Raw genomic sequence first — 21800 nt, 5'->3', positions numbered from 1 at the left:
TAAAAAGCCAGCAAGAAGGTTTTGCTCACTTTTTCGGGAAGAGTAGGAAGAGAATCAGAACGGAGATTGAAGGAACAAAGGGGATGAGGTTTGAGGGAGAGATGGGGCTTCAAGACAGGGACAGTCTTGAGGCAAAGGTAGAGACAGAGTAGTTCATAGGGAGTGAGGAACCAGGCAGAGAGAATCCTGACTTGGGGAGAACACAAAGATCTATCAATGTGGGCTCCAGAGCTATCCCTGATTAAAAGTGGCCACCATCCCCAGTCAGCAGCTTCTGAGGGATGTATGCTATTCCTTGTCATTGACATATACAAACCAGAATCAAGGCTGACCTTAGAGCCTTTCTTACCAGTGCTGGGCTGGACAGCTCTTTTTGCTGGAGCCTGGACTCTCTGCAATCAGCCCACAGTCCTTCAGTCTCTGAGGAGGTGCTCCCCAACACCCTCCCCCCTTCATATTCTATCCCCCTGTTGCTCAGACTTCACACCACCCAGAATGAGAGACTAGAGAGTTCCAGCTTTTATTGGCTTCCTTCTCTGCTGTTTCTAGTCCGGCTAGGCTGGACTAGACTTGTCTTCCTTTGCCTGGTGGACAGGATGCTGCTGGCCCTGGAAAGCTGCGGGTATCCAGAGTGACACCACCCCACTCCCGTGCTGCTCAGAGGCAGCCTCCAGCTCCTAAGGGAGTGTTTCTCTGCGATGGACCCCAAAGCTCTTTAAATGTCCATCTAGCACATTCATTTTTTATTGTGGGATTGCTGCTGTGTACACATGTTCAGGGGACAGCTGAGGGCGGCAGGCTCTCTGCTTCCGTCCCTTGGCTCTCAGGGACTGAACTTCAGTCGGTCGGCCTCGGTAGGTCTTCAGGCTTGAGCAGCAAGTTCTTTAACCACAAGCCCTCTCCACTCTTCTCTTTTGCCCTAGAGGTATCTCTGTCAAGTCCCCCTCCCTCTCCCTCTCCCTGTCCATCCATCTGGCATCTATGAAGCCTTTGCACTCTACAAAGGCAACAGTGGGGAGGGGTCCCTGAAATTACGGCATGGTCTAAAATGTCCCTGAGAGAAATGCACATAAATATTCGAAGAAGCAGGAGCCAGAAAATAAAATAAAATAAAGGAAAGGAAAGAGCCTCAGGGCTTTACTCAGAGGTTTGTGTGAAAAGAACCTGTACTTTGTACAGGGTTTACCACTCAAGATTTCACCGCCGCCATGAGTGTCTTCACCGGCCTTCACACCTGCTCCAGCCACTTTCTTTGTGGCCACGTTGAGTGGAAGAGCTGAAGCATAGGAAACACATCGTGAAAGAGCTGCAGAGGCAGAAGCTGGAGGATGGGAAAACAGAATGAGGAGAAACAAACACAAAAATGGGGAGCACTTCCTGTGGGATGAGGGAAGGGTGCTGGAGGCACTGGAGCCTGGCTGAGGACAGAGCAGCTGCGGAGACTGTCGGCCAGCCCCAGGGGCTGAGCTCTCAGTTCCTACCCCACAGGAACGAGCTGGGACAGGGCCTTTTCCTCTGCTCTGCCCTTCCTTCTGTTCAGTGCAGGAACCGGAAAGCAGCGTCACCAAGCACACCTGGCGCTTCACTAATCTGGAGTCACTTTGATGGCAGGAGGAGACTGTCCCACACAGGTTTCACACACAGGTGGGACAGCTAGCTTAGGGCCCATAGACTTTCTTACCTCTGTAGTCCTTCCATGTGATAATTAATCCCCAGACCCCCAGAGCTGTGTAAATAACTTGTGCCCTCGACATCTCTCGCACTGCTCCCCCCAGCAGTTAGATTGGACGCCAGTAACTGTGCACAGCTGGTCTTCTGCAGGACCTCTGTGTGACCAGATCTGTTTTTTTCCATCGGATAGAGTCTGTATACATCAGCCAGGCATGTCTAGCTACCACTTTGACATTTGGAACCTGAGAGCTGGAGGTACAGCTCAGACAACCCTTCACCCCACAGTCTCTCCCTGAAGCAGCCCTCAGTTATTAGGTATTATTTCTATGTGAATCAGTGGTAAACCATTATAAGCAACCGCACAGGCAAGGCAGCAGTCTCTTCCACCCTGTGTGGAGAGGCAGAGCTAGCATGCCAGCTTGGTGTCAGTGCCTAGAAGCTGCAGAATGCCCCATTCGGCCTCCCTGCCTGCGTCAGGACCCACACATCTGTATTATTCCCAGAGCCGTATGCAGCTTTGGTTTTCACGTAAAAGATCTCCACGTGCGGACGCTGGTTAAACGCCAGCTCTGCGTTTGATGCGGGTAGGACGGCAGGCATTCCTCTCGCAGGCAAATGGAATGGCTCTGTCTTGGTGCAGAACGGGTGGTCAGAATTGTCTGGGTCTGATAGTCACTCTGAGAGTTGGGTAGTCCTCTGGGTTTTGGTCGTGCTGCTGAGCAGCTGCTCCCACCTCAATCCCAGGTTTGGCAGAGGAAATGAATCCGGGTGGGTGTATGTGGTCCTCTGTCCCTTTCCCTACCAAGTTCTGCTCCCAGCGTCACCACTACCACTAAGTCAACACTGACACAGAAAGGCGCCCCCTTCCTGGGTGTGGGTTCACCTGTCTGCACCCCACTTACAGTCTCAGTGCGTAGCCTCTGTGTGCTGATTGGTGCAGACCCAACATGAGCAAGTGTACGGCCAGGTTCGGTGTGTACACTTTGGGGCTTCATGAAACGTTCTGATTTGGGGGATCGGGGTGCGCAGGAAAAGTTCGCTTGAGTTGGCCTGGAGCTCCCAGGTAACTAGAGGCTTGTGGGTCCCTGCAGACACCCCATCTCCACCCTGAGGAGCTCTGAGCAGGCTCCTCTGTGACAGCCCCAGCTATGGCCCAGCCAAGTCCGTGTGATGGCGCAGTGTGCGGGGCGGCCCAGCTGGGACGGGCTCAGGCGCCCTGCGAGGAAGTGCGGGAGCGCGGAGGAACAGGTCCTGGCGGGAGGCCGTCCCTGCGGCCTGCTCTCCCCGGCCGCTCACAGAGGACGCTGCCGTGCGTGGGTCTCCTGTCCCTGAAGTGGGGAGGAGAGAAAATCAAAACCCCTGCGAGGGAGCAAGGGAATGAGGGGGGGAGGAGATAGGGGGGGAGACACCCGGAAACAGATTTTTTTTTTAAAAAAAAGAGACCGACCTGGAAAGAAATGAAATATTAAAACAAAAGAGAGAGAGGGGGGTGCTAAATTCAACAGGAAGAGAGACTACCACAGTGATAGGTGCGGTTAGGACTGCGGGACGCCCGGCCGGGAGGGGCGGGGGGCCCTGGAAGGGCCTCGACGGGGCGAGCGCGGGAGGGTGGGAGCGGGAGCCCGGCTGCTCGCTCGCCGCCCGGACCTCGCTCGGACGAAGAGCGCCCTCGCCGCCCGGCCCAGGCGCGGCGGGGGTCCCGAGGCCGCCCCACCCCCCGCCCCGGGGCGCCCGGGTCGCGCCGAGCGTCCCGGCTCAGGATGGGGAGGCCGCTGCTCCGCGGTCCTCTGCGGCCCGGGGCTCCCGGCTGCCGCGGCCCCGCAGCGGCTGGCTGGGCGAGGTGGCCGGGCGAGGTGGCCCTGCTCAGGGCCGCGGCTGTGGCCGCCCCGGGCTTCCGCCGGGCGGGGCGGGTGGCTGGCTCGGGGACGGCGGTCCAGCGGCCCAGCCTCCTCTCTCCGCCCGGTGCGGGGCCGGGTGGACGGCTGCCCCTCGCAGCCCTCCTCCCTGGGCCCGCCGCTTCCCTCCGAGATACACACGCTGCCCGGTCGCTCTAAAACGCGGCCCAGAACACGGCCCCGGCCGCGCGAGTGCCGCGCGAGTCCTCGCAGGCCCCGCCCGAGGCGCCCGCTCGAACGCGGGGATCTCGGGGCTGCTGCCCTTCCTCCTGCCCGGCCCGCGCGCCGCACTCGCCACGTGCCCAGCCCGGGCTGGTGCACCTTCCGCGGAGCTGAACTTGGGCTGCCGCGCGCGCCAGCGGCAGCATTAGCGGAGTTTTGCTTATTGCTCTGGCTAGCCTTGAACCCACAACAGTCCCCTTGGCTTAAATACTTGGTATTTCTTAATAATGTGTAGCCCTTTTCACTGTGCGAGTGTGTTCGGCGTGCATGTGGGCGCTGTGGGAATTGACCCTTAGGCCGTGTGCACTAGGCAAGCACTATAACACCGGTCCCCGCCTTCCTTATATGTGAGTTTATTTTGGGAAAAGTGTGAAGATAGTAACATATTTTAATCGTGCTTTGGTTTTTTCCCCCCCCTTTGTAGTTTTTGCTTTTTTGTTTTCGATAATGCCTATAGAGGCCCAGGCTGGCCTGGAACTCCTTATATAGTCACGGAGAGCCTTGAACTCATCCGCCTACCTCCACCTTCCAAGCGCTGGGATTACAAGCGCAGGGCGCGACGTTTAGCTCTATGTTTCGGTTTTTAATAGTCGAAGTAAAGTCTATTGGTGTATTAAATTCGCTCAGATCCCCGACACTGGGGAGTCTGAACCAGGCATGGTGTATGCCTGTAATGTGTGTGCCTGGGGACACATATGCAGAGATGGTTCCTAAATTTGAGGACCGCCTCATCTATGTAGCGAGTTCCAGGCTGGAGGTACACAGGGAGACCGTATCTTAAACAAACAAAATAAACAAAGCTGGGGAAATAACATGCTGAAGTAAATAAACAAGGTGGTGTTCAGTAAAGGAAAATGTAGACGTTTGTCAGCGTGAATAGACTTTACGGCATCGTGTTGGATGAAAGTGCTAAAACTGAATGAGCTAGATAACACTACCTACCTGCGGGACAGACAGACGTGTGGAGAGTGACAGCCTGAAAGGGAAGCACGGTGAGGAGATGACAGGAGGAAGCAGAAGCAGAAAGGCCGTGGTGTGCAGGTTGTCTCCTCTCACTAGCTTGAGTGAGCTCAGGTAAGTCACCCACCCTGCTCCAATCCTCTCAGGGCCCTCCCACCCACTCCGGGCCAGGTCTGCGCGGAATTCTGTAATCCATTTTTTTTTTTTTTTTAATATATAGATTGCAAGAAGCCGGTCGAAAGGGGCCACCACTAAGTTGTGTGGCTCAACATTCGCCAGCACCCACAGCCCCACTGTGCCTGGCGCCTGGTAAGCGCCATGTAGAGGGGAGCGCTCCCTGTCTCCTCTAGTTTCCCAGGCCCCAGTAGCTGTTGCTCTCCCCTGGGGGTCCGCTGTACACTGTGAAAGAGGACAAGGTAGGCTTGGGCTACAGCTAGATGCGGGAGAGGTCATGGGTGGAGAGCTTGAGGCAGACAGACCTTGAATTCTAAGGGTTTTCTTTTCTTCCAAGGCGAGAGATTCAGTGACATTATCCCCCTCCTGGCCTGCAGACGGGGCTGATGGGTTGGCTATGAGGACTGTCCAGCACATGCAGAAGAAAAGTGAGGCTACAGGGCCAGGGTCCTTATTTCTGTCTCCAAAAAAATAGAATCTAAGGACCTCCCCCCTCCAAATTCTCCAGCGCAGGATTCCACTGCTCTCAGAGGGGTCCATTCTAACAAGGTGCCCCTCAGCCTGCCCCTCCCTCCCCAAGAGCTGAAGCCGCCAAAGGTTCTGGAATATAATGGATCATTTTCCAATTTACCAGGGTCTCGGAGATTACGCCGCTAATCCCATCAAAGACCATCTGCTTACATTGTCCCTCCTGAGCCAAAATAAATAGATCCTTTACTCCCTCCACTTCAGCTCCTCTGGGGTATTTGTACCAAGAGAATGGAAAAGGCCCACCCCATCCTCCGCACCCCTCCCCATCTGAGCCCTGGACAGAAAGGCAGAAAACAAACTTAGCTTGTCTGAGGTGTGAAAGGTCACTTAGGCTCCTGACCTGCCTTCTTCCCAGAGAGCCTTCCCCAGTGGGAATGGGGAGAGGGGCGGGCCAGGGCTCTAGGGGTCTCTCAGGATCAGCCCCCTGTGGAGGTATGGGACAGGGTTTTCAGTACCCTACTGTCCTGCTGTCTTTGCCTTGAGGCCTCGCCCAGGCCAATTCTCCTCTCTTTCTAGTCGGTTCACATTTTTCCCACCTGAGACTACCAGGACATAATAATTACTGAAATCTGCCTTTCATCCATGCCTTGGTAAAATTATGGGAAAGGGGCATGAAAATCCAATAAACACTAATTTGTTTTTATCCCCGAGCGTTTACTCTATGAGCTATCCCCACTTGCTCTCTCACTGGTCACTATTCTTTCTAGAAGAACTTGGTAAGCCAGAGGAAAGGTTAGGGCAGTTTTCAGTCAGTCTCCTGGGGAGCAGAGTTAGAAGGGTAGATGTGCAAACTGGGCTTTGGAAATTAGACCCTAACAGCATACACGGACAGACAGTGAGTGGGGCTGGGCGATGGGTAGAGCAGGTGTGTGATAGGTTTTATGCCGATTTGACATAAACTAGAGCCATCAGAAACAGCAAGCCTCGACTGAGAAAACGCCTCTATAAGACTTGGCTGTGGGCAAACCTGTAGGGCATTTTCTTAATTAGTGATTAATTGGGAAGGGTCCAGCCTATTGTAAGTGGTTCTACAGAGCCCAGGCTGGTGGCTCTGGGTTCTATAAACAAGCAAGCTGAGCATGAGGAGCAAGCCAGTAAGTCCTCCATGGCCTCTGCATCAGCTCCAGGCTTCAGGGTCCTGCCCTGAGCTCCTGCCCTGACTTCTTTCAACGACTGACTATGATGTGGAAGGGTGAGCCAAATAAACTCTTTCTCCCCAACTTGCTTTTGTCATGGTGCTTCATCCCAGCAATAGCAGCCCTAAGATAGTAGATAAAGTGCTTGCTTCAGGAGCCTCAGGAACCGAACGTGGATCCCCAGCAATGAGTAAAAGCTAACAAGACTGGTGCTGGGAATCTGTGATCACGGCAATGAGAGGCTGAGACAGAAGGATCCTAGGGGTTTGTGACCAGCCGGTTGAGACCAAATGGGTGGGCATGTGGGCTCTAGGTTCACAGACAGACCTTATTTCAAACACAAAAGGAGAAAAGCAATAGAGGAAGACACCTACACACACACACACACAGTAACAGGAAGATTAAAAGGAATTATAAAAAGATAGTGACTGTGTGGAAAAGAAGTATAAAATCCTACGGGATTGAAAAGGTGGGGCCTCACTGAGGAGGTGGCTCATAAGCGGAGACCAGGGATTCCCAGTCAAGCCAGTAGAGCAGCATGTCCTGGGAGCTACAGTCCTTCGGTTAAGGCTGTTTCTTGCTCATTTTATCATTCAGCCATTGTTGCTAGCTGCTTTCCTCCCTGTTCAAGGAAGGAGACAATCTGCAGAAGCCGGTCTTCCCAGCTCTGCCAAACAATGACTGATCCCACAAAAAGGAACATGCTTCATTTAGAAAAACAGCCAAAAGCCGGGCATGATGGTGTATGCCTGTAATCCCAGCACTCCTGGAGGCAGAGGCAGGTCACACAGAGAAATCCTGTCTCAAAAAACCAAAACTAAATAAATAAGTAAATAAAATAGAAAACAGCCGGGGGAGGGGGCAGAAAACAAAGCTAATGGTTTTCTCCTTCCAGCTGTGGGATCTTGGGCACAATGCCCTTTGCCTTCTGATTGCCATCTCCTCCTTTTGAAACAGCGATCAAACCTGCCCCCAGGGGTGCTGTGAAGTTGCCTAAGACCTCACACCATTCCTGGCGTGCTGCAGAGGTAGAGCAGGGAGTGGGCCCAGGCCGGGCAGCCATCCACTCAAGAGAGTCAATGGGAAAATCCGAGGCTTCGCTTTGAGAGACAAAAGGTGAACCCCCACTTCCTAAGGTGATTCCTTTCATTTAACAAATGTTTGGCTGGGTATTTCCATGAAAAAGGCAGTAAGGAACAAAAAGTGGGTTGAGAATGTGTAATAACTGAAGAGTGAAAACAGGGACAGCAATTACTGCTCGGAGATTAAGGGTAGAAATTCTGTGGTGAAATTCTAGCACATATCTGTTATTCCAGCACATGTGAGAATATGACAGGAAAATGAAGAGTTTAAGGCCAGCCTGGGCTACAAGGGGAAGGGAGATGGAGAGGAGGAGGAGGAGGAGAGAGAGAGAGAGAGAGAGAAAGAGAGAGAGAGGAAGGAGAAAGAGAAGAAAAAAGAGGAGAAAGAGAAAGAGAGAGAGAGGGAGAAGGAGAAAGAGAAGAAGAAAGAGAAGGAGAGGAGAGAACAAAAGAGAAAGAGAAAGAAAGAGATCAGTTGGAAGAAAGAATTGCCACAGGTGTCTGAGCTGGGTTGTCTCTGGAGGATGAGTATGACGGAGCACACAGGGTGTGGCAGGAAGCAGGTCCGGAGATTTCAGATATCTAGGTACCCACTATGAGCCACCTTGCCATGTGACTGTTTAATGCTAAGGTGACTCTTGGCTTGGTGACTGACCTTATCCAGACAAAGAAGGTGACAAGGGTCACTGAGGCTAGCCCCATCTGAAGCAGAAGGCTGACTGATGAGGAAGCCCCAGGAAGAGGACTAATGGCAAGCAGGGCCCTTGACATAAGTAAGAGGGCGAGGCAGCAGGCAGCTGCACCTCATCTACCTACTGTTTGCATCACAGAATAGGATTTATGGTGAGTGTTAAATGAGATGGTGTGACCTTACAAAGTACCTGGCATATGGGAGGAATACTTCAAATTACTCTTGGAACAGGTGAAGATTTGTGAGGAAGTTCTAGACATCTGCTGTCTGCCTTTAGATGGCTGCCCAGGCAGAAGAGGGTCAGACTTGTTAATAGTGCAGAAGACTCTGTGACTAGGAACGGGAAGGAGGTAGGGCGGGGCAGGGCATGCAGAACAACATGCAAGCCTCGTGGTGCACTTCTGGGGTCCCTGCACTGGACAGCGAAGGCAAGAAGGACACAGGTTCAGAGTTATCCTCTGTGCTGGCTTTTTGTTTGTTTGTCAATCAGGTCATCTGGGAGGAGGGAACCTCAATTGAGAAAATGCCTTCATCAGACTGGCCCGGAGATAAGTCTGTGGGGCCTTACCTTGAAGGAAGAGCGATGTGGGGGGCTCTAACCCACTGTGGGCCATGCCACCCCAGGCAGGTGGTCCTGGGACGTGGAAGAGGGCAAACTGAGCAAGCCACGGGGAGCAAGCCAGTAAGCGGCATTTCTCTGTGGCCTCGGCTTCAGTTCCTGCCTCCAGATTTCTACTCTGCGTTCCTGTTCTGATTTCTTTCAGTGACAGATTGTGATTGGGATGTGTAAGCCAAATAAACCCTTTTCTCCCCTAGTTGCTTTCAGGCATGGTGTTTAGCAAAGCAGTAGAAAGCAGATTAGGATATTGTGGTGGTAAAAACGGTAAGCAAGCCCCAAGTTAAATGGCTTCTTTGGTGAGAGTTGCCTCAGTCATAGCAATAGAACAGTGACTAAGACAGACATCCTCAAAGGCCAGCCTAGGGCTATATGAGACTCTATCTCAAAAAACATCAAAACAAACAAAAGCCATGGAAACCACCAGAAAAGACCATAAATGGCCACTTAAGGTATGAAGAAGGAATTTCTGTTCGGGGTCGGTAACCAAAAACACGGTTCTGTGTGTAGTGTGCAGGCAGGCATTATGCTCCCTCGGTTCATTCCTCTGTGGAGTGGCTAATGCAGGGCTGAGCACATGGCGGGTGCCTTATAAACGTGTATATTGGCTGGCTGGCTGGCTGGCTGGCTGGGGCAGGAAGGGGGTGACTTCGCCTGTTTCCCAGAGCTCATAGACATGAAGTGGTGGGCAGCGCTGTGTGGACAGAGAAGGCAAAGGTGGCTACAAACTAGAGAGGCCTCAAGATGCCTGCCCTGAGGCAGGGTTGTCAAGGACACACTCCCCAGGGAGCCACCGTTTGATTTTTAAAACTCCTGGTGCTCATTCTGCCCCATCAGCATAGATTGGACTTTAATTTCAAGGATTCTGAGAAGAACTCCTAGGTATTTGGCTCCGCTAGGCTTTTCTCACTCCTGCTGGCCATAACGTCCTACCACCGGAGAGGAGTAAGAGACCCCTGTGGGAAGGAACTCAAAGTCGAGAGAGCACCAACGAGGCTCCTCCTCGGCTTCCCCGGACCAGCCCGGGAGAGGCCTTGGTTTCCTCTTGTGCTGCTCCCTGCTGCCACCTAGTGTACGAACACTGAAACCGCGTTCCCGGGGAGGGACTCGCGTTTCTATACCACATACATATTCACTCACTTGCCCCCTCACGCTTAAGGTACTAATTTTTGAGAGAACTCTCGTATAGGTCCTAGAACTTACTTTTTAGTTAGCGATGCCCATGAATCCCCGCCTCTCTGCCTCCTCCTGCTAAGTATTGGGGTTATAGGCATATGCTGTCATGCCCACTTCATTATTTTATTTATCAATTCACTCAACCGTTCAGAAAAGAAGAAAGAAAGCAAATTTTGGTCAGGTGGGGTATTCCATGGCTCCAGATGTTTCTGTATATGCCTGCTGTCTGGCAGTCCTTGATAGCTCTGTGCGTAGAGAGGGTCCAGAGAAGGTCCTGATCCCTTCTGCTGTGGTCCCCGCTCACTTCTTCTTGTTTGCAGAAACACAGAGACAAGGTTCTCTGAGATCCCTTCTGGCCCAAGGCTCAGGCTTCTGGACGTCAGTGTCCACTGAGAAGAGAGCAAGCAGGAGGGAGGATGCAGGGCAAGGCCCCACGGGTCTAATGTGTTTGGTACTTCCTACTTCACAAAGTGCTTTTCTTTAATCTGGTATCTAGCCATTTCTTTATTGTTGTTTGTCTGCCATTTTCAGACAGGCTCTCATTCCGCAGTCCAGACTGACCTGGAAGTAATGAGAGAACCAAACTGCCTTAAGCTCTTGGCAATCCCACCTTAGCTTGCTAAATGCTGAAGTAGAGGTGTGGCCCAGAGCCCCGGGCTTAATCACGTCTCTCATTTTATACTCCCTACGGAAGCCTCACATGGAAGGAACCTTTCATAGGCAAAGCAGGGAAGTCGCCACCCCTGGCCTTGTGGGCTAAACCCAGAGCTAGAGCTCTCCGTGCTGGTGGGACCGTAGTGTGTGCAGGTGCAGACAGAACAGAAAGATGCCAGTGGTGTCATCACAAGCTGTCCTCTCTGGAGGGACAGGAGGTGTCCAGAAAACGGAGGCCGGCTTTTTCTCATCAGACAGTTGAGCTGCCTTCAGTGACACACATGCTCCTCCTGGTGGCCGAGACTACAGTGATATCCTCTGGGAAAGGGGGGGGGGGTTGTGGGGTGTGAGCCTGGTGAGGCAGAGACTGAGAAGCTGCCCTTGAATCTGTACCAGCATGGGCTTCTAGCAAGGCAGACACACCGGGACTGAGGGGAAAGAAAACAGAACTCACTTCCTGCTACTGCACCTCCTAAGCGTTTTTAAACTCCTTGGCTTACTGGGCTTGCTTCCTCTAACAGCTTTATCTGTTTCAAATTTCCTTCTTTCTGCTCTTTAAACCCCTGTAGACTCTAAGAGGTCAAGCATGCTGTGAAGAACTACAGAAAGCCATTGGGAGCTAGGGCTTTTCTCCAGGGACTCAGAAGAAAGATGACTGGGTTAAGATAGTCAAGAATGAGAGACCGGAGTGATGGCTCAGTGGATAAGAGCATTGGCTGCTCTCCCAGAAGACCCAGGATTGATTTCCAGCACCCACATGGCACTACCCACAACTGCCTCTAACTCTAATTCCAGTGTATCTGACACCCTTTTCAGGGCTTCACAAGCACTAGGCACACAGGGGAAGCACAAACATATATGCAGATAAAACATGCATAAAATTTTAAGTATTAAATTAGTAGTTTAATTTAAGTATTAAATTAGTATAAAATTAGTAGTAAAATTTAGTAAATTTTACCTGGTAAAATTAAAATTTAAAAACACAGGCAAGGGCTGGAGAGATGGCTCAGTCGTTAAGAGCACTGGCTGCTCTTCCAGAGGTCCTGAGTTCAATTCCCAGCAACCACGTGGTGGCTCACAACCATCTATAATGAGATCTGGCGCCCTCTTCCGGCATGCAGGTGTTCACATAGAGCATTGTAAACATGATAAAGAAATAAATCTTAAAATACAGAGAGAGAAAGGGGGGAGGGAGAGAGAGAAGAGTGATTAACATCAGGGTCCGGGAGGAAAATCACCTCTTTTTTCAGGAGTGTCTCTGAGATATTTCACCACCTCCATCAGGGTAATTTCATTTAGAGGCATAGTGCCACAGCTCACCTTCTGGAGCCCAAATGCAGATGGTAACAGATTAATGAGAACTGGCCAATCTTTCCATGACTAATCAAAATCTGTCATGCTAAGAGGTAGAGCTCACACATGGACACGTTTTATTTTGTGTTCTGCTGGGTTTGCGTCTAGGACCCTTTGCGCGTTAGTCATGGGATGTGCCCCAGATCCCCACCAGCAAGCTGTGGGTACTGAGAATTTTCTTTGTTCAAATATAGCTAAGAAGTAGTCCCTGTCCTCTGAGAAGGTAGAAGACCACAGAGAAAGACAAACATTTAACAAAGTAGCCCAGAAATTAGAAAAAAAAAAAAAAATCAAGATATGGTAAAAGAGGTAGAAGCACTGAGGGGCTTTAACGGGTGAGTTCATGGGGGGTGGGGCATCTGAACTGGACTTTGCACGGGTAGGATTGCTTTCCTTAACCTTTGTTTATTTGTTTGTTTGCTTTATCTTTGATGATTTATTTATTTATTATATATAATGTTCTGTCTGCATGTGCACCTGCAGGCCAGAAGAGGGCACCAGATCTCACTATAGATGGCTGTGAGCCACCATGTGGCTGTTGAGACTTTAAATCAGGACCTCTGAAAGGGCAGCCAGTGCTCTTAACCTCTGAGCCATCTCTCCAGCCCTCTGTTTGTTTGCTTTAAATAACGGGCCTGGTGAGACAGCTCATCAATTAAGAGCAGTCTTGCAGAGGACCTGGGTTTGGTTCCCAGCACCGACACGTGGCTTACGACCATCTGTGACTCCAGTTCCAGGGAACAAGGCATCCTCTTCTTGCTTTTGTGGGCATTGCATTTATGCAGTGCACACATATACATGCAGGCAAACAGCAAAGAAAAATTTTTTTAAATTATAACATTAGTATCCATGTGTGGTGGTACACACCTTTAATTCTGCCTTTAATCCCAGAATCCGGAAGGAAGAGGCAAGTGGACCTTGTTGAGTTCAAGGTCATCCTGGTCTACACAGTTCTGGGTTAGCCACAGCTACATAGTGAGACCCTGCCTCAACAACAAAACAGCATGTTTATTTACTTACTGTGTGTGCGCACACGTCCACATGCTGCCGCGTCATGCCTGTAGACGTCAACGTGAGGCAGCCAGCTCCCCCTTTCACCACGTGAGCTCCAGGGACGGAACTTAGGTTGCCAGGCATGGTAGTGTCTTCGCCAACTAAGCCTTCTCCTCATCTGTCTTTGCAGGTAGGATTTCAACAGATCGTCTGACAGCGGGAGACGGCAGAGAAGTGCCTTAGAGAGGAAGCAGTGTCAAGAACAGAGGACAGGGCTAGTAAAGACAAACATTTTCAGCTAAATGGCCTCAAGATTCATAAAGACGATGTAGGATGTATGGCTGAATGTTTTCTCTTTGGGACTGGAACTGACCTCAGGGCTTTGGGCATGCCACTCACCACTGAGCTACACTGAAGCCAGGGGCTGACATTTACCACCTTCTAATGTCAGGACGTAAGACTGGAGCACTCTGGGTGTTAGAACCACTTTCCTCAACAAGGGCCATTTAATGCTTTGAATGTTGTGAGGCTTTGAATGAGGGTGGCCCCCGTTGGTTCATACGTTTGATCTCCAGTTTGTGGAACTGGTTAGGAAGGATTAGGAGGCGTGGCCTTCTTGGAGCAGGTATGTCAGTGAGGGTGGGCTTTGAGATTTCATAAGCCCACAATAGCCTCAGTCGGCATGGCTTTGTCTTTGTCTCTCTCTTTTACTGTCTCCTATCTGAAGATCAGGATATAAGTTCTCAGCTGCTGTTCTAGTGCCTGTCTGCCAGCATGCTTCCACCATGATGGTCATAGACTAACCCTCTGAAACGGAAGGTCAGTCCTCAATTAAATGCTTTCTCTTTCTTCTTTATTTTTATTTTATGTGTATTGGTGTTTTGCCTGCTTGTATGTCTGTGTGTGAGAGTGTCAGTTCTTGGAGTTTCAAATAGTTGTAAGCTGCCATGTGGAAATTGGGAATCGAACCCAGGTCTGCTAGAAGAGTAGTCAGTGATCTTAATCACTGGACCATCTCTCCAGCCCCCTAAATGCTTTCTTTTATGAGCTGCCTTGGTCATGGTGTTTCTTCAGAGCAATAGAAGAGTAACTAAGACAGACTTTTATTAACAAGGAGTGATGTTCATTTAGCATTCTTTCTTTCCTGTGTGTGTGTGTGTGTGTGTGTGTACACAAGTACACACTCATGTGAGTTCAGTGCCTACAGAGGCCACAAAAGGATGTTAAATGTCCTAGAACTAGAGTTACAGGAGGTTGTGAACTGTCCAACATGGGTGCTGGGAACTGAATTTGGGTTCTCTGCAAGAACAGTAAGTACGAAGTCATCTCTCCAAAACCTTGTTTTGTTTTCAGAGATTGTCTCACTCTTAGGCCCGGACTTGCCTTAAACTCACAACTCTGCTTCAGTTTCCCAAGCATTGGGTTTGTAGGTACGATCTGATCTACCACATAAAGAAAGAATGATGCTTAAAACCACACTTTAACATCTTTTCAGTTTCAGCATGGCTGCCTCAACAGCGTGTGTGTGTGTGTGTGTGTGTGTGTGTGTGTGTGTGTGTGCTATGAATGCATCTGAGTAGCAGCTGGTTATTGCTTTTCAGAAAAATCCCTTAGACTTTTGTATATAGCTAGTATATTCAATAAATATAACTGAATATAATCCCAGCACTCAGGGAGGCAGAAACAGAGTTGAACTCTGAGTCTGAAGCCAATCTCATCTACATAGCAAGGGCTATATAGAGAGACCATAGCTCAAAAAAGATAAAAAGGGAAAAGGAAATGGGGAAAAAAAAAAAAAGAAAGAAAAGCAAAAGTCACATAACTGAGAAGAAAAAAACAACAACTATGCTTTAAGTGGAAATCTTATTGATAATTAAGTTTAGTAATTTTCATGCAAAATGACAGTGAAGCTGACCTAAGGAGCTACAGTAGATGGGTAGGGGATGGACAGATTTATAGAGAACATTCCAAATAAAAAGAGGGTTGTGGAGAGAAGGTTCAGTGGTTAGGAACACTAGCTGCTTTTGCAGAGGACCTGGGTTCAATTCCTAGCACTTCCATGGATAACTTGAGTCCGAGGGGATCCAGTGCTCCCCTCTGGCTTCTGTGGGCATATGACACTCATGTAGTTTACAAGCACCGTGCAGACAAAACACTCATACCTATAAAATTAAATGTTTTTAAAGGATATGTAGAAAAGTGCTTATTGTGACAAAATAAATGACCTTAGGAAGTGAAAAGGAATGCACAAAAGATGTTTGCTACTGCTGCTTTAAACTTACCATCACATGTGCCTGACTGCACATCATGAATTTAGTGCCCGAGGAGATCATTAAGATTCTGTGACACTGAGCTGGAGTTTAGCGGCTGTTGTCAATTGCTTGATGTATGTGCTTGGAACCAAACCTGGATCCCTGGGTCCTCTGCAAAAGCAGCTAGTGTTCTTAACCACGGAAATATCTGCTGTTCGTGTGTGTGCGTGTGTGTGTGTGAGTGAGAGAGAGAGAGAGAGAGAGCGCGAGAGAGAGCTTGCATGTGTGTAGGTCTGGACTGAGTTTTCTCTGTTCCACCTTTACATGGGTTCCAGGAATCAAGACTGGATTGTCAGGCTGGCACAGCAAATGTCTTCAACTGCTCTGTCTCACTGCTTCTGTCCCTGGTCTTTGAAATGCCTGCCTACCGACATGCACACGTCTGTGCACACTCGCGTTTGCAAAGAGACACAGACATGATTTGAGCATCTAAGAAAGTAGTGTGACCTTTAGCTATAACAAAACATTAGGAGGAATTGATGTATTCAATGCTAAAGCTACTTGAGTTCCTGTTAACTACAGGCTGTGAAACTACAGCTTGGACACAATCCTACAGTGGCTACACACACAGGTGTTAAGCTCTGGAAGGGGATTCAGGTTGTAGACGATGGACGGACAGTGAGCCACTGGAATTCAAGGATTGCTTCACTCCGAAGAGCTGACGACACTACCCTGAAAAGGAGTAAAGAGAAAGCAGCCAAAGTACAGACCTGTTTCCAAAAGAGCAGTACTTCCTGTGGGCCAGTGTGTGCCAGCTACACAGTGTACAAGAGAAGACGCCGGAAAGCAACAGTGTTTGTACCCTCACCCACAAGGGCAAAGAGAGCTTTTGGTCCAACAACCTCTCCTGTGCCCCTCCCCCAGCACTTTTCTGTGAGTAGCCTGGCTGTCCTGAAACTTGCTCGGTAGGACACATTGACCTTTTTAAAAGATTTATTTATTTATTATGTATACAGTGTTCTGCCTGCATGTATGCCTGCATTCCAGAAGAGGGCACCAGATCTCACAATAGGTGGTTGTGAGCCACCATGTGGTTGCTGGGAATTGAACTCAGGACCTTTAGAAGAGCAGTCAGTGCTCTTAACCTCTGAGCCATCTCTCCAGTTCCAAGGACCTGGGTTTCAAACCCAGCACCCACACAGTGGCTCACAACCATCCCAACTCCAGTTCCAGGGGATCCAACACTCTCTTAGGACCTCCATGGACACCAGGCACATACACGTTCAGGAAAAACATTCATACACATAGTAAAATAAATCTAATTGGGGCTGGAGAGATGGCTCAGTGGTTAAGGGCACCATCTGCTCTTTCAAAGGACCCAGGTTCAATTTCCAGCACCCACACGGCAGCTCACAACTGTTTGTAACTCCAGTTCCAAGGGATCTGACACCTTCACGCTAATGCACATAAAATAAAATTTAAAACTAAATCTAAAAAGATCTTTGTCTGTGAGGCCCTCCTGACACAACACCTGGCTTTATAGGCAGTATATGCAAGGCTCTTCTCACCTTTAATTAAACACTCGCGCTCCTGCCACTGCCTCCTTTCTCCCCCTCCTGGGGAGGAACTCCAGAATTCTGCATGCTTGACAACCTCTCTACCACTTGGCCACACCAGCAGAGTCCTGAGAACTTTTATAAACATCGTACAGCGTGAGGTTTCAAGGGTGGAGAGATCAGCACCAGATTTTACCCTGAACATTTTGCACTATTTGTTTTACCACTTATTTACTTAAAATTTTCTCTGGCTCCTAATTTGCTGTATATTGAAATATTAGACAACTGGATACGGGGCTGACACCTGCTGGGCATTCTATCACCCTCCCACTCTTCTTCTTCTAATTTTATGTGTACAGATGTTCTGCCTGCATATCTATGCACCATGTGCATGCCCAGTGCCTAAGAGGTCGGAAAAAGGTGTCAAGCCTCTGGGACCGAGTTACAGATGGCTTCGAACCACCATGTGTGTGCTGGGAATTGAACCTGATACTCCAGAACAGCCAGTGCTCTTAACCTCTTCTTCCTCTAAAGGAAGACTTGCTATGTGGCCCTTACTGGCCTTGGACTGTTTCCTGCTGATAGCACAGGTGTGTACCACCTTGTCTGGCTCGTTGTGAGCCTTTGAGATAGGGTCTTGATAAAGTCTCGGTCTGGCTGTGATGGCTAACCTTTGTTGCCAACTCCACACACCTGGGAAGAGGGATCCTCCACTGAAGAATTGCCTCCATCAGACCCGCCTGTGGCATATGGGGTATTTTCTTCTTTGCTAATTGATACCGGAAGGCTCAGGTCACTGTAGGTGATATCACCACTAGGCAGGTTGGCCTGGGCTATATGGAAAAGGGAGCTGGGGGCTGGGGATGTAGCTAAATAGTAGAATCCTTATCTAGCATGGATGAGGCTATGAGTTTTAATTCCCAGCACCACAATAAACAGACATATTAACTAGGTAAGTTATAATTTTTAAATTAAAGAAAAGTAGTTAGGGCTGGAGAAACGACTCAGTTAAAGCACTTACTGCTCTCTTAGAGGACCCCTGGGGGAGAACCCTAGCACTCCTATCCGGTGGCTCACAAGTGCCTATACCATCAGCTCCAGGGAGTCCAGTGCCATCTTCCAGCCTCCATGCACACCTGTACATAAGTGGTACACACAAACTAAATAAATCTCTTTTGATTTATCTATTTTGTGTGTTTGAGTTTCTGCCTGCATTATATGTCTGTGTGCTAATTCTGTGCCTGCTGCCCACAGAGGTCAAAAAAAGGTGTCAGGCCTCCTAGAAGTGGAGTCGGGTTAGTTGTGAGCCACCATGCAGACGCTGGGAACTGAACCCAGGTCCCCTGAGAGAACAATGCTCCTAACCACTGAGCTGTCTCTCCAGCCCCCATCTCTCCAGCCTTCAAGTCTTTAGAACTACTATGTGTAACAGCAGCTGACGGTGAGTCAGGGATCAAGCTGCTAAGCAGTGTTTCTCCATGGTTTTCACTTTAGTTCCTGTGTCTAGGTTCCTGCCTTTAATTCCTATCCCAGCTTCTTTTGATGATGGAGTTAACTTGTAAGCTGAAATAAACCCACTCCTTCCCAAGCTGCTTTGGTTAGAAATTTTACCACAACTGTAGAGAGCAAACTAGAACACTGGCCTTGAACTTACCTTGCAGTCCAGGCCAGCCTTGAATTTACGGCCCTTAGTTACCCAAGCAGTTTTGGTCACTAAGCCCACTGCACCACCACCCTTTAAATTATACTTCATTCATACAGAATGAGTTAGCCAGAAACCCGGCATTTAGCCTGGTAAATAGGACATTGCCAGTAGCATCCACTCCACTCGTGTCCTTTTCCATTAAAGCCTCCATGTCTCTCCAGGTTAACTATCAACACATGCCATGTTTGTCATTCCTGTGCTCCTCCAATGCTTCCCTTAGACCTCCAAGGGCTGGTTTCCGGTGCTTGCAGTGTCCTGGGCTTTCCCAGCTCACTGAGCTTGACCTTCCAGTTACAGCATGTGCATTCTCTATCCTCAGTCCCTTCAAGCATGCTTCTAAGACCATGTGCACAGTCATCTTCCCAGTGTTTTCACTGCCACTGTGCCTGCGCTCTTCCTTTAAGAGTCACAGGTGTCTGCGAGCTGGGAGTCCCAACAGTAACGCTAGGAGGGAGCCGGGGCTCTAGGCTGCTTTACCTTGACAATGTTTTGGGGGCTCCAACATCCTAATCCTAAACGTGTGACCTGGTTATCCACCTCTACACGGTTTTTGTTGGTCATTGTAATCTGGGAATAGAACTCCCACTAAGCAAGTGCTCTGCCACTAAGCTAAACTACCCCTCCACTCCAGTGGAGAGTGAGGACCTCTTGAGAGAAAGGATATAAGACAGGCCGTGAAACGTTCTTTCCAGATCAATATTCTTGCACTGTAACAGGGTTTCCGCATGGATTCAGGCCAGTAGCTGTCCGGCTATGTGCACTATAATCTTACTGCCAGAAGACAGGAAAATATAGCCAGGTGTGTCCAACTTGTGGCCCATTAAGATGGAGGATACCTGTGAATACTGCCCAACACAAAATCGCCTGTGGCTTTTTTATTTTTGTTTGTTTTTTGAGACAGGATTTCTCTGTGTAACCTTGGCTGTCCTGGACTCTGTAGAGCAGGCTGGCCTTGAACTCATAGAGGTACCTCTGCCCCTGTCTTCCAAGCGGGATTACAAGCGTGCGCCACTGTGCCTGGGTTTGTTTTGTTTTTGTTTTTTTCTAAGATAAGAGTCGCATATATTGCGGAATAGCCTAGAATCCTCACTCCACCTCCCAAGTGCCGGGATTACAGGTATGAGCCACTATTATCTGATATATATATATATATATATATATATATATATATAATTATTATTATCTGGTTTATGGAATCCCAGATCGAACCTCAGGCTCTGTGTATGTTAGGGGAGTAGGATACCATTACATCCCCAGCCCCTCGATTTTTTATTTTTTTTAGTAACTCAATCGAGCAGTTCTTCGGCATGAACTCTGCAGGTAACAACAGTTTTGACAACGACAAACCCTTGCATTCGACTGTCGGATGCTCCGTCTGAAACGCCCGGGCAGTGACAGATTTTACGCGGTGCTGTCAATCTCAGGAAAACTGCCGAGAGCACCGAGGGCGCTGAGGGCGCTAACTCTCGCTTGGAGCAGGAAGGCGACGGTGGCGCTTACGCATGCGCACCTCCCTGAAGCGAGCCAGCCGAAGGCGACTGGTTGGTCTTGAGAGCGCGCACGCGTCGTGTGCGGCAGCGGCTGGCCGGTGGGCGGAGCCGGGTGGCCGGTGGGCGGAGCCGGGCACCCACTGGCCAGCGAACGGCAGGCGGCACAGGGCGTGACCGGGGCCTTTGTTTCGCGCGCGGCGGGGTGCTGCGAGCCGCCGGGCGGCGCGTTCTGCCCCCGTGAGGCCCGGCGGCGGCGGCCGGGCGCTCAGCGACGCTCCTGGGGGCGAGCGTGCCAGGCGACGGCCTGCCTCCTCCGCCTCCCTTTCCGCCTTCGGACGGAGGCTGGATTCGGCACCCGGAAGTGCTTCTCCGTCCGCCCCGGGGCGGGGCCGTCCCGGCGGGCGCGTGACCCGCCGCCCCGCTAGTCCCGCCCTCCCCAGCGGCGCCCGGCGTGCTTTGGGCACGTGGCAGCCCATGTCCTAAATAGGAAGGGTGAGGGCGGAGACGCTGCCCGAGACCCGACAGGCCCGAGCGTGGGCTGCGCTAACAGGGGGCTAATTAGGGGTTAGATCTGGCCCACCGGAGCCGACTGCTGCACGCCTACCGTGGGCTACGCCGCGGGCCTCTCCGTGAAATAGGACAGGAGGATGGCTTTGCTCTCGTTCAGGCTGCAAACATTCCAGTCCGCACGGAGCCTGAGGTGGGATCGTCTGCGTCCCTTCCACATCTGTTCCTTAAACAAGTTCTCACACAGCCTTAAGGCTGGAGAAGTTAGTCCGCGGGACTTAAGGGAGAGTCACAACATAACTGTGCTAGCTGCTTCCGAGGCAGGAACAATCAGACCCCACCGACCGTCCTCGCCTCCTAAGAATCACTGACCTTGATGGCTGCGTCCAAGAAACCCAGACCCTAGTCCCATTTTATATGGCAGTACTTAGGGAGCTTGTCCTTCAGCTAAAAAGGAGAGAAGTGGCAAAAAGTACAACTTGGTGTTTGGTTTCGGACATCCTGTAGTCCCTACCTGCCGCAGGGAGCGGCCGGCATGCCCCACCCTCTACCCTGAAATCCCCTTCCTCAATATATAGTCGACATTCTGGCTCCACTCCCCGCCCCGCCCCCCAGCACCTTGCTCTCATCTGTCTTTCTGCATCTCTCTCTTTTTTTTTCTCTACACCCGCTTTTCTCCCTCCCTCCCTCCCTCCCTCCCTCCCTCCCTCCCCGGCTGCCACAAGAAACCTGCATTTATATACTTTAACTTCTCTTGTAATTAGCTTATTATCACCAGTTCAGAAGGTTCAGTCACTTGGGAGTATTAAAAATAATCCTGTTGTGTATGTACACACTCGTGGCCTGAGGAGGCTAGGAGGTGTCAGATTAAAAATGTTTGCTGCTCTGAGGATCAGTGTCCAGCATCTATGCCAGACAGCACACAATTGCCTGTAACCAGGCTACATCTGCCATTTTGTACTATAGATTTATGTGAAGCAGCATGCTCAGCAAATATTAATTCTGAAAAATACTATACAGGTTCTGCACTGTAAATATCAAATATTCAGCCAAGTCCTTCTCCACCCCCACTTCCCACCAAACAGGGTTTCTCTGTGTATCTCTGGCTGTCCTGGTACTCATTCTGTCAACCAGGC

The 21800-nt window shown here is 50.1% G+C and overlaps 1 long non-coding RNA gene across 2 annotated transcripts; it reads right to left on the bottom strand.

Annotated features, from left to right (window-relative positions):
* Positions 1-10241: 10241 nt before the first annotated feature.
* Positions 10242-21129, bottom strand: LOC132652390 (uncharacterized). 2 transcript variants are annotated; one of them, XR_009589907.1, is made up of 3 exons: positions 20762-21129; positions 13182-13392; positions 10242-10715 (listed from the first exon to the last, which is right to left on the bottom strand). It is a non-coding gene; the product is annotated as an uncharacterized LOC132652390 (long non-coding RNA). The 2 variants fall into 2 exon arrangements; XR_009589906.1 differs by lacking the exon at positions 20762-21129 and adding an exon at positions 15437-18602.
* Positions 21130-21800: the final 671 nt, after the last annotated feature.

The sequence above is a fragment of the Meriones unguiculatus genome, chromosome 2, assembly GCF_030254825.1.
Source record: "Meriones unguiculatus strain TT.TT164.6M chromosome 2, Bangor_MerUng_6.1, whole genome shotgun sequence".
Taxonomy (NCBI): domain Eukaryota; kingdom Metazoa; phylum Chordata; class Mammalia; order Rodentia; family Muridae; genus Meriones; species Meriones unguiculatus.
This window is presented reverse-complemented; position numbering and strand designations above follow the sequence as displayed.